We start from the raw sequence: 12,687 nt of genomic DNA, 5'->3' as shown, positions 1-12,687 counted from the left end.
AGGGTCTTAACATTACTTACCAAACCCAGTACTGTCATATCAGCATACTTTGTAATAGTCTCTAATCTCATCATTGCACTGTTCAGACTTGTTTCAGTAAACCCTCTATGCACCTGTTAGTCTCAGACTGCATTTACTAATAGGGCAATCCAGGAGTAGAGCATTCTGTCACCCCTGGAGAGGGTCATGTTGGGAGGTATGGTAATTACTAGTGTTACTGGATACACATCTGTGTGTATACCCAGCAGTGATCCTGGAACCCTGATCTGTGATTAACCTCTAACCATCCTACATGCTCTCTGTAGCCTCTTGAACTCTGTCATGTGACTCATTCAGTCAACCTCTGTGCTGCAGTGGTCAACTGACTGACAGGTCTATTTACTAAGCCTTGGATGGAGATAAAGTCAACAGAGATAAAGTACCAGTCAATCAGCTACTAACTGCCATGTCACTGGCTGTGTTTGAAAAATGACAGTTGGGAGCCAATTGGCTGGTACTTTATCTCTGTTGACTTTATCTCCATCCAAGACTTAGTAAATAGACCCCTTAATTCTCCATTGGACTTAATGCTGTTTCTATTTCAAACTGAGACAGGCAACTGTTCCTGGTCAGAGCAACGCCTTCCCTTTGGCATAGTTCCTGATCACAGGTCTTTGGGCCTAATTCAGACCAGATCGCAGCAGTAAATGTGTTAGCTAATGTGCAAAACCATGTGCACTGCAGGGGAGGCAGATATAACATGTGCAGAGAGAGTTAGATTTGGGTGGGTTATATTGTTTCTGTGCAGGGAAAATACTGGCTGCTTTATTTTTACACTGCAATTTAGATTTCAGTTTGAACACACCCCCACCCAAATCTAACTCTCTCTGCACATGTTATATCTGCCCCCCCCCCCCCTGCAGTGCACATGGTTTTGCCCATTAGCCAGGGCTGCCAAGGGAAATCCTGGGCCCCAGTACAAAAACTTCCAGCCCCCACCCACCCATAGTGGGTGTGGCCACAGTATGTATGTGACACTCTGACATGGATATCCTATTAACTTGGATTTATGGGGATATATGTGGCTATATAGGTACCATTACCCATATACTTGAGACAAACTGGATGAGACACCTACATTTTCCCTAAAAGGAACCCTCGCTTTTCACTAGCCGGCACAGTGCAGCTGAAAGGGTTAACAGCTTCCCCTTGCTTAGGTTGCTAGGCAATGCCAGCAACCAAAGTACAGCAACTTGTGGAGCACTAGGACACAGGTGTAGACCTGCAGAGCAGGAGGAATCGAAGCTGCTGATTGGGTGGTGCAGAGCAGAAAGAGTAGGAGACGGGTTTAACTTCTGAGGTTATTGCTGAGGAGTCTCCTGAGGTGACAGGGAGAGAGAGACGCCGTGAGGAGTGGTGCTCTGAGGTACCAGCATGGAGAGAGATGCTGCGCTGAGGTGATGCTGAGGAAATGCTGAGGAGACATGCTATGGAGAGCGGAGCCGCCGCTGAGGAGACCGCTGTGAGAGTTGCCAGCCGCTGCAGTGACACCAGCCTGCCCAGTACTGAGAGACGCTGCTGGGAAAGGTCTCAGGTGATAGAGGGGAGTGGGTGAGGCCGCTAATAACCGGTACATATTCCCCATCCTGCTATCCAGATCAATTAGACAGTTACCTCAGTGTTTGCCCACATACTAGCCGACCAGTGTCATAGGTAATCAGCCAGCACAGTAAAAGACAGCCAGAGGGCAGAAAGCCCAGATCGAGGAGGGGTTCATTGAACTAACTGGCGCATCTGCGTTTTGTCAGCAACTGAGTGCACATTGAGAGTGCTACAAACCAGGGTTGCTCTGTATACCCAAGTCAAGGAGACTGTTATTCCTCTAATCTGTACTAGCAACCCAGTCCATTCACAGGGGATGAGGAACTGAGTAATAGAGAGAGAGAGAGAGAGACACTAAACTTGCTTCATTTACCTCAGAGAGGAAGACTGTGCTTTCCCCTTTATTCTACTAGCTCAGAGGTTCCCAAACGCAGTCCTCAAGGCACCCAAACAGTCCAGGATTTAGGTATAACCATGGCTCAGCACAGATAGTTAAATCAAATTGACTTAGGTGCTAATTAAGTCACCTGTGGCCAAGTATGGGTACATTTAAAACCTGGACCGTTGGGGAGCCTTGAGGACCGCGTTTGGGAACCTCTGTACTAGCTGCTTAACTAACTTCTAACCTGGCTGACTGTTCAGGGCACCTCTCCAGCTGAAAGTTACATTGGAGGATTATTGTACCTGGTGGTTTATGCTTGCACAGACTTATAGTAGAAGTAACTTGCATACTATTCTTTGCCTACATGACCGAGGACTTGATCTGTGGCTACTACAAGCTTATTAACTGCAAACCTTCCTTACTGCATTTCTGTCTGAACTCTGTAGAAATTGAACTGTGTAGTTTTAATTTTAAAGAACTAGTTAGAGACTAGATTGCATCACTTACTACTACTTTTCCTAACTCTACAAGTGAGAATCTAACCAGAGACAGCACCACAGACTGCCTACAGCCCATCAGAACAGCAGCATAGCTTCCCCTGCCCACAGCCCCCCCCCCCAGATTAGCAACACATCCTCCCCTGCCTACAGCACCCCCCCGCCAGAAGAGCAGCACAGCCTCCCCTGCCCACATCCCCCCTCCCAGAACATTAGCACAGCCTCCCATGCCCACAGCCCCATCCCAGAACAGCAGCACAGTCTCCACTGCCCTCAGCCCCCAAGAACAGCAGCACAGCTTCTCCTGACCCCCCCCCCCCCAGAACAGCATCACAGCCTCACCTGCTCACAGCCCTTCAGAACTGCAGCACAGCCACCCCTGTACACAGCCCCCCCAGAACAGGAGCACAGCCTTTCCTGCCCACAGACCCCCCACCACCAGAGCAGCAGCGTAGCCTCCCCTGCCCACAGCTCCCCAGAAGAGCAGCACAGCCTCCCCTGCCCACAGCAACTCAGAACAGTAGCGCAGCCTTTCCTGCCCATAGCACCCCCAGAACAGCAGCGCAGCGTCCCTTGGCCACAACCCCCAGGAGAGCAGAGCAGCCTCCCCTGCCCACAGCCCCCCACCCCAGAACAGTGGCGCAGTCTCCACTGTCCCCAACCCTTCCCTCAGAAGAGCAACACAGTCTTCCTTGCCTAAAACCCCCCAAACAACAGTATTATACTATACTGTTCTGTCTTTCCACTCTATATTATACTGTGCTGTCCTGTCTATTCTGTACTGCACTAACCACTCACTATTATACTGTATTATGCTGTCCTAATCACTGTAACTGTATGGCACTCCCCAGTGTCTCCCACTGCCTCTCCCCAGCATCTCCTACAGCCTGTCACCTACTGCCTCTCCCCAGCATCACAGCCTGTCACCCACTGCCTCTCCCCAGTGTCATCTGCCTATTACACACTGCCTCTCCCCAGCATCTCTCACTGTGTTACCCACTGTTTCTCCCTAGCGTTGTACCAAAAAGTAGCACTCATTTGCAGTACTCTGGTGTGAAACCCATTTCCCAGTGATTTTCCTACTAAGCATGCGCAAAATACCAGGAAATTGGACACCACATCATTTTGTCATTGCTGCTCCTAATGCAGGACTCCAGAGGGGTAAATAATCAAGAAATAATAATCAACTTGCAGGGAGTGCAGTGTGGGGCTCCCCTGGGCCCATGGGCCCGTGTGCACTGCACACTTTGCACCCATTATAGATATACCACTTATTATATGCTCCACTAGAGCATGGACTGTTGTGAATGACTGACATATATTCTGGAAAGAGATGTGTAATATATGTGTGCTACAAAAATAACTGTTAACCACATGCCTTATGTGGTCACATCAGATGCAACCACACAGGACTGGGCTTTCACTGACATGGTCGCATATGATGTAACCAGTCAAAAAGCCTACTGTGCAGCTGTAGGAAGACAGGCACGATCCTTCTGATTCCTGGTTCCCTCCCTCCAGTGCCTGCTGTGCTGCCAATAAATGCTGATTAGTCAGCCCGGTACCATCCCCACCCCACGGCTGCAGACATTAGTAGCTGCTAGGGATACATTAAAAAGCGTCCCTCACCTCTCCTCTGGACGCCCGGAGAACACAGAGAGGAGCAGACGCCCCAAAAAATGTGAAGTCGTAATGGTCGCGATGTTCCGATCATCGATGGCCACGTTGTTCTGAACATCAATGTTTGTGCCGAAGTTTATTAGAAACATTTTTGCTAGATTTTTTTTTTTTTAGTGTATAAAATCATATTGGATATATTTTAAATGTATGTTCTTGGGTGTGGCCTAGCTAGCAGCCGGAGAGTGAGTTCCTGGTGTGAAACCCATTTAACACCACTTTCCTGGAGTTGGAACGGACCTCGGTACCCAGCAGAGCCACCCGACGAGGCGCACAGCTGTGGGGTACAGATGGCGGAGCCGAGGGGGGCACTTTTCAGTGTCTTCGCGGGTTGCAGCCTACCACCTTTTCAAGACCGCAACCTCAAGTTGGAGCCCTTGCCTGGAGGGCGCACTCAGCCAGCCAGGACTCCGGACATCTGAGTCACCGACCAGCAAGGTTAGTCCGGGAACCAGGGACCTACAGGGGTGTGATCACCCCCTCTCTGTGAGCTACATAGAAGCAGAGGTTTTGTGAGGATTGATTTCCATTGCAGGTGGGACACGTGGCAGGGGACTCTGGCAGACATTAGTAGTCCTCCACCACAAGGTTCCCGCTCCCTGCTGCTGTATTCTGAGGCTGTATTCTGCTCCCCACAGGCTCTACCTTATTCTACCACAGGTGGCTACTGCCTTCTAATGTATTGGGCCTCTTGCAGTTTATCTATTGGGGCTGGGTGAAGCTGCAGGTGCTGGCACAGCCGCATTCTCAGAGCCATACCACCATCTCTCCTATTACCTTTGCACACCTGTTAACTGCAGCAGAGGCAGAACTCTGGGAGGCAACGGAGTCGGCTGCCGCCGGGCTCCTGCTTTAAAGGGGGCACCTCGCCTCCGTTGTCTCCAGTTACGTGATGGCAGCAATGAGTCAAACTGACTCATTCCTGTACAGTAAGCCGGCCGGCCGCAGACTGTGATGCGGTCCCTCCAGCACTCACCTCCAGGAAGGCATGGCACTTGTGCGCGACTGCAGTGGTTGTGAAAGTTGGGAGAGGAGCTTCTGCTGCTGCGGGAGGAACGGGGGGACAGACGTGCAAGGCGCTGTTATGATAAGAACAGCCGATACAGCTACAGCACTCACCTCGGATTCCCTGTTGTGGCTGGCGCTATATGTACATACATATATACTAGTCACCAATGACCCCATTCTGCCTCATCCTGTCCTCCACTCTGACCTCCATTGCCACTGCCTGCTCCCCCCCCCCCCCCTCCCTTGGCTAAGATTGTGTCTATGGGCTTCTCCTGCGTTTCAAATAGATCCCTCCTAGTGGCACGTGTCTGCCCACGCATGCACAGATAGGACTCCAGGAATTCCTATCATAGCAAAGAACAGCTCTTACCGCAAGAGCTGTCCTTTGGAATTTTCTTCAAGCATACGCCGTTATGCCTGCGAAGAATGGTGCGATATATATATATTCGTCAAGCTAAATATTGGTGCTCCTCCACCTCTATATAGATATATATATATATATATATATATAGCAAGCAAGGTGTTCCTGTTAGAGGTGGTGAAATATCATTCCAATCCCTCAATTTACAAGAACAGGCGGCACTCCTGGGTCTTGGTGAAATAAGTTCAAGTGTATTTGAAAAAACACTAAGATAGATGGCACATTACGCCAACGTTTCAGCGCCACGCAGGGCGCTTTTTTCAAGGCTGTGTGCTATTGCTGCAAACAAAAAACAGAATAATGTGTTTGTCTTACCTTTTAAACCCTGTGAGAGGAATCGGCTGACGGTGCTGCGGGCACTGGCGTCCAGCGGGGCTTCCGGTAGGCGTTCCCTTCACTCAGCCCGGACGTGACGTCGCTGGTTGCTAGGGAACCCGCGGGCGTCCCTGCTGCCGCAGTTAACTCATCTATCTTAGTGTTTTTTCAAATACACTTGAACTTATTTCACCAAGACCCAGGAGTGCCGCCTGTTCTTGTAAATTGAGGGATTGGAATAATATTTCACCACCTCTAACAGGAACACCTTGCTTGCTACACATTGCTTTTGTGGAAGGCACCAGGGCAGATGTGGATTCTAATGAGTGCCTACTAAATCAATCTTATATATATATATATATATATATATATATAAACAGAAGAAAGTCCTGTACTCGCATCCAATTATTTAGAGTGGGTGCAATCCCAACAGAACGAGGTCCGCTGAATATATAGGTGTCCACACAAGTGGCGGGTGCACTCTCACAAATGTACTCAGATTCTGTGGTTGATATCAGTTGTTCTTTATTATAGCCTCATAGATACGACGTTTCGACCCTTCCACAGGGTCTTTTTCAAGACAGGCGATATGACATCTTTATTTCATGTTGTGCATAATTTAAACAATGCCTAAAGAGAATACAAAAAATGAAAAAAGACTCAGCCTCCCAGGCCCCTTATACATGGCAGAAGAACCAATCTGAACTGGGCTTCAAATACCCTGTTCATATGGTGACTATGATGTAAAATAGAATATACTTCAAAAGAACCACCTTTAACCGAGATGAAATGACTCACCACAACAGTGTTCAAAAGAGCCACCTGGATTCCTACTACAAGGAAAATACCACTGATCCACCCGAGAGTGCCTTATTACACCTTTTCAAACACTAGAGGAAACCACACAGATATATTTCTCATAAACAACACTTACACATCCTCTTAAAAACAGGATCACACAGCGAGTGGCCTGTCAATAACCACCATTGCCTGTGGTCCTATAATGATAGCATAGGAATAAACTGTTAAACAACGGGATAACACACCCTACACCATTTCACACATAATAACAGACTGCCGTTACCTATAGCAATAGCTGTATGGATGTGAAGCATCCTGGGGTCATTTTTTCACTGCAGCAGCTCAAACAGACCTACTGGGAGAAGAATTTACTTTTCAAAGCAGACAAGTCTCACAACTAACATCAGCCAATCTTAGCATATAACGCTTACCAGGTACTGGAACCGGCCATGTGTTCCCAGGACGCTCACTGGAGCAAGTCTAATGGCAGAGGTATTTATACCCCCTTACCGGAAGTGTCTCCAAACGCACGTGTCTCATCAAAACCAAACACGCCAGCTATATACGTGGAACATCTCCACCAACTTTAAACTCCTCTGGGGAGATGACTCACACCAAGGAAGACACCATTCCATGCAGGCGAACTAAGTTGGAGCCTGCTTTTTCGATCGCGTCTTGCGTTCCACAGTACCGGAAGCGTGACGCGGTGCGTTCCACTGCACCGGAAGTAGACGCCGCATATCACCAGTGCAGCGTACACTCTCCGGTCCTTCAAGCCTGTCACTAAGTGACACTGGGTGATGACCATGTGAACCCCCGGGTACATCCACCACCAACTCCGCTCAGGATTGGTTAGACAAGAAGATTTTATTATATATATCTAACAGCATCCAAATTCTCCTGTAAGAAAATAAATAAATGGACTAGTGTGTGGTTCATAACTCACTAAACTCGGTTGATCAGACTGTGGCACGGTGTCAAAATATCATACCCCTCCTTTTTGATCAATGTTTATCGTTTAAACTCATGCCATTAGGGACCTGGGAGGATGGGCTGAACTTACATTATACATAAAAACAACAACAAACACTATTGTACATGTGACACTTAATCTCTAAAGAAACACCCCATAGGGGTTATTTTCATTTAATCCACGTGGGGACACCGTATCCAAGTGACTGATCCAGAAACACTCTCGCTGTTTCAGTCTCCTGGTCCGGTCTCCACCAGTAACACTAGGGGGCACCCAATCTATGATTTTACATTTTAAACTGGCTACCTGGTGTCGAGCTTCAATAAAATGTCGAGCCACCGGCTTATCAGACTTGCCGCTGTTTAATGCGACATGTATAGATGAGCGGTGGTTCGCCATTCGATCCCTAAAGGTGCGAGTTGTAAGCCCCACGTAGACCAATCCACATGGGCATTTTAGAATATAAATTACAAAATCAGATCTACAGTGCAAATGATATTTAAGCCTGATGATGGAACCAGTGTGCGGATGGGAAAATGTCGGGCCAACCATCATTGAGCGACAGGTAGTGCAACTCCCACAGGAGTAACAACCAGGTTTTTGCTGCAGCAACCGAGTAGTGGACATAGGAGCATTGGGATATGCTAAGGGTCTCATAAGCATTTGTTTTAAATTCGGTCCCCTCCGATATGCTAGCATAGGAGTATTCATACGTGTAAAGGGTAATGCTGGATCGGTACTGACAATTGGCCAGTGTTTCTTGAGTACCTTGTTGAGATGCCCCGAATGGTTATCATATCGTGTTGCAAAAACAAGACGATTGTCAGATTTATCTTTATTTTTGGGCTGTTTCCCAGCCACAATATCATAGGCCTTGGTCAGACAGTGGGAAAGAGTTTTCTGTGTATACCCCCGTTCTAAAAAGCGTTCTTTAACCTCTGCAAGTTGGATTTCAATGTTCTGTGAATCTGAGTTAATTCTTAATACTCTTAAAAATTGAGACACAGGCAAGTTTTCCTTTAGTGCAGGGGGATGATGACTTGTCGCGTGCAACGTCAAATTTCTGTCAGTTGGTTTTCTATAGACAGAAGTAGCAAAAGAATCCCCGACTTTGCTGATGTGTACATCGAGAAAATTAATTTCAGAACTTGAAATGCTGGAGGTAAATTTTATAGGGCTGTCCAACTGGTTGAGATTATTCACCATCGTGTGGAAAGCTGACTCTGCACCCTGCCACAACAGAAAAACGTCATCGATAAATCGACGATAAAATAAAATTTGGTGGCCATATTGTGGAAAAATCTGGGTAGTCTCATAGTTGGTCATGTATAAGTTGGCATATGATGGGGCCAAATTGGACCCCATCGCTGTCCCCGTTCGTTGTATAAAGTATTTATCTTTATACATAAAATGATTCGAACGTAAGACCAATTCCGTGAGTTCAATAATACATTCAGTGGGTACATTGCCAGGGGGATATCTCCTCAATGCTGCTCGCACTGTTTCTAATCCACCATCATGCGGAATCACCGTGTACAGTGAATTAACGTCCATTGTGGCCAACAGGCAGGACGTGAGTGTACAATCAACTTTTTTCAACTGTGAAAGAAAATCACCCGTATCTTTTATATAGCTCAAACTTTTAACCACAATGGGCTGGAGTATGCTATCCACAAATTTGGCCAACGGTTGTAGCAGAGAACCCTCCGCCGCTATGATCGGTCGTCCCGGTGGTTGTACCAAGGTTTTATGCACCTTCGGTAAAGTATATAAAATCGGACAACGGGGGTGCTCAACCGTTAAAAAGAAAAATAAATCATCATCAAACCAGCCATTGTTTCGCCCTCGTCTGAGACACTCATCTATGGCACGTTTGATGCCAGGGACAGGGTTTGATTCAACTTGTTTATAAGTCTCCTGGTCAGATAATTGGCGCATGATCTCTCGATCATAATCCTGCCAGTCTTGAATGACCACTGCCCCGCCTTTATCTGCGGGGCGTATAACGATGTTATGGTCAGCTCGCAATTTATTAAGGGATTTCCTTTCAAGAGGAGATAAGTTGTCAAATTGTCTAGGTGGGGTGAAATTGCTGGTGTCCCTTTGGACTACCCTCAGAAATGTTTTTAAGCTGGCGTTTTGTGTGGGTGGATCAAATGCAGAGCTTTTTTTGAATGGAGTGGGCACGTTCTTACTGATTTTATCTGAGAAAAACTCTTTGAGTCTTAATTGTCGACCAAATTTAAACTGGTCAACATTACTCTCAAAGCGATTATGATGGTACGTAGGGACAAAGGACAAACCATGAGTTAAAAGTGACATATCAGCTTCATCCAGTTGAGTACTCGATAGATTGAAGACAACATTCATGTCTTTTTTGGTCTTCCTCTTCTTCGAGTACCAACTTCTTTAGAGATTAAGTGTCACATGTACAATAGTGTTTGTTGTTGTTTTTATGTATAATGTAAGTTCAGCCCATCCTCCCAGGTCCCTAATGGCATGAGTTTAAACGATAAACATTGATCAAAAAGGAGGGGTATGATATTTTGACACCGTGCCACAGTCTGATCAACCGAGTTTAGTGAGTTATGAACCACACACTAGTCCATTTATTTATTTTCTTACAGGAGAATTTGGATGCTGTTAGATATATATAATAAAATCTTCTTGTCTAACCAATCCTGAGCGGAGTTGGTGGTGGATGTACCCGGGGGTTCACATGGTCATCACCCAGTGTCACTTAGTGACAGGCTTGAAGGACCGGAGAGTGTACGCTGCACTGGTGATATGCGGCGTCTACTTCCGGTGCAGTGGAACGCACCGCGTCACGCTTCCGGTACTGTGGAACGCAAGACGCGATCGAAAAAGCAGGCTCCAACTTAGTTCGCCTGCATGGAATGGTGTCTTCCTTGGTGTGAGTCATCTCCCCAGAGGAGTTTAAAGTTGGTGGAGATGTTCCACGTATATAGCTGGCGTGTTTGGTTTTGATGAGACACGTGCGTTTGGAGACACTTCCGGTAAGGGGGTATAAATACCTCTGCCATTAGACTTGCTCCAGTGAGCGTCCTGGGAACACATGGCCGGTTCCAGTACCTGGTAAGCGTTATATGCTAAGATTGGCTGATGCTAGTTGTGAGACTTGTCTGCTTTGAAAAGTAAATTCTTCTCCCAGTAGGTCTGTTTGAGCTGCTGCAGTGAAAAAATGACCCCAGGATGCTTCACATCCATACAGCTATTGCTATAGGTAACGGCAGTCTGTTATTATGTGTGAAATGGTGTAGGGTGTGTTATCCCGTTGTTTAACAGTTTATTCCTATGCTATCATTATAGGACCACAGGCAATGGTGGTTATTGACAGGCCACTCGCTGTGTGATCCTGTTTTTAAGAGGATGTGTAAGTGTTGTTTATGAGAAATATATCTGTGTGGTTTCCTCTAGTGTTTGAAAAGGTGTAATAAGGCACTCTCGGGTGGATCAGTGGTATTTTCCTTGTAGTAGGAATCCAGGTGGCTCTTTTGAACACTGTTGTGGTGAGTCATTTCATCTCGGTTAAAGGTGGTTCTTTTGAAGTATATTCTATTTTACATCATAGTCACCATATGAACAGGGTATTTGAAGCCCAGTTCAGATTGGTTCTTCTGCCATGTATAAGGGGCCTGGGAGGCTGAGTCTTTTTTCATTTTTTGTATTCTCTTTAGGCATTGTTTAAATTATGCACAACATGAAATAAAGATGTCATATCGCCTGTCTTGAAAAAGACCCTGTGGAAGGGTCGAAACGTCGTATCTATGAGGCTATAATAAAGAACAACTGATATCAACCACAGAATCTGAGTACATTTGTGAGAGTGCACCCGCCACTTGTGTGGACACCTATATATTCAGCGGACCTCGTTCTGTTGGGATTGCACCCACTCTAAATAATTGGATGCGAGTACAGGACTTTCTTCTGTTTAGATATTGTCGGGGTTTTTTTCCCTGGTTTCCTGATACCCATCAGCGCTAATTTGCATACAAGTGATTATTGACTGTATATGGGCTAAGTTATATTTGTTTTATGTATGTATTCATGTATCAATTTGGTTATTTTTTCTGTTTAGTTTATGTAAGTTTTTGTATAACGGTGATACGATTGATTCAGTTTTTATTAAGTAAGATCTAGGAAGTGATTCAATTCCCTAAATATGACACAGGAGGGAACATATTTGTTGGATGATGGGCTATTGTCTCTGGCAGAACAGGGAACCATCTCATTTACTGATGAGGAGGTTGAAAAATTTCTTTTTGAAAAAATTGATTTTGAGTCTCTGCCAGCAGACACACCGGTCGATGTTTTTTACAAACTTGTTAAACAACGCCAAAAAGAAGTTGATTTAAAACTGCATGGCCAATTCCTTTCGGAATATCACCGACGACGGCAGATCCCCAGAGGATTCCGCATCACGAACACACCGACATTAGGGAGGAGTAATCCTAAGTTCTGTAGTCGGTGGTGCGGAATCCTCAACAAATGTTCCTTCGATCTCATGGCTCTAGTTATAGAGGAAGTAGGGTTTGAGCTAAAGACTATAAAGATTGAAATTGAAGCTGCCAATATAACAGCAATACCATTACTAACTGAGGATAAATCTCAAAAATGGATTGACAAGCTTCAAACACAGATCGATACGTATCACCGAGACCTTGTCTCGTTTAAACGTAAAAAATTAGCTACTGTCACTAGTGATTATAAAAATCATTTAGTATACAGATGGTTATTAGGTAACACCCAAAATCCGAGTAACCAGATGGGTAGGTTCCCGAGAAGAAGACGAGCCCCTAGGTATACAAGGGAGCTGGTCTCCTCGAATTCAACGTCTGATACCGATCCTAATGAGGGTAGCCAACAGAGACGTTTTTTGGACCGGGGTCCCGAATCTACAACAATGGTGGGAAACAAAAAAGGCAGTGCAGACCACATCCCAGACGAAGTTGGTACTCGAAGAAGAGGAAGACCAAAAAAGACATGAATGTTGTCTTCAATCTATCGAGTA

Source organism: Pseudophryne corroboree, chromosome 1 (genome assembly GCF_028390025.1).
Source record: "Pseudophryne corroboree isolate aPseCor3 chromosome 1, aPseCor3.hap2, whole genome shotgun sequence".
Classification (NCBI taxonomy): Eukaryota; Metazoa; Chordata; class Amphibia; order Anura; family Myobatrachidae; genus Pseudophryne; species Pseudophryne corroboree.
Note: the sequence above shows the minus strand (reverse complement) of the source record.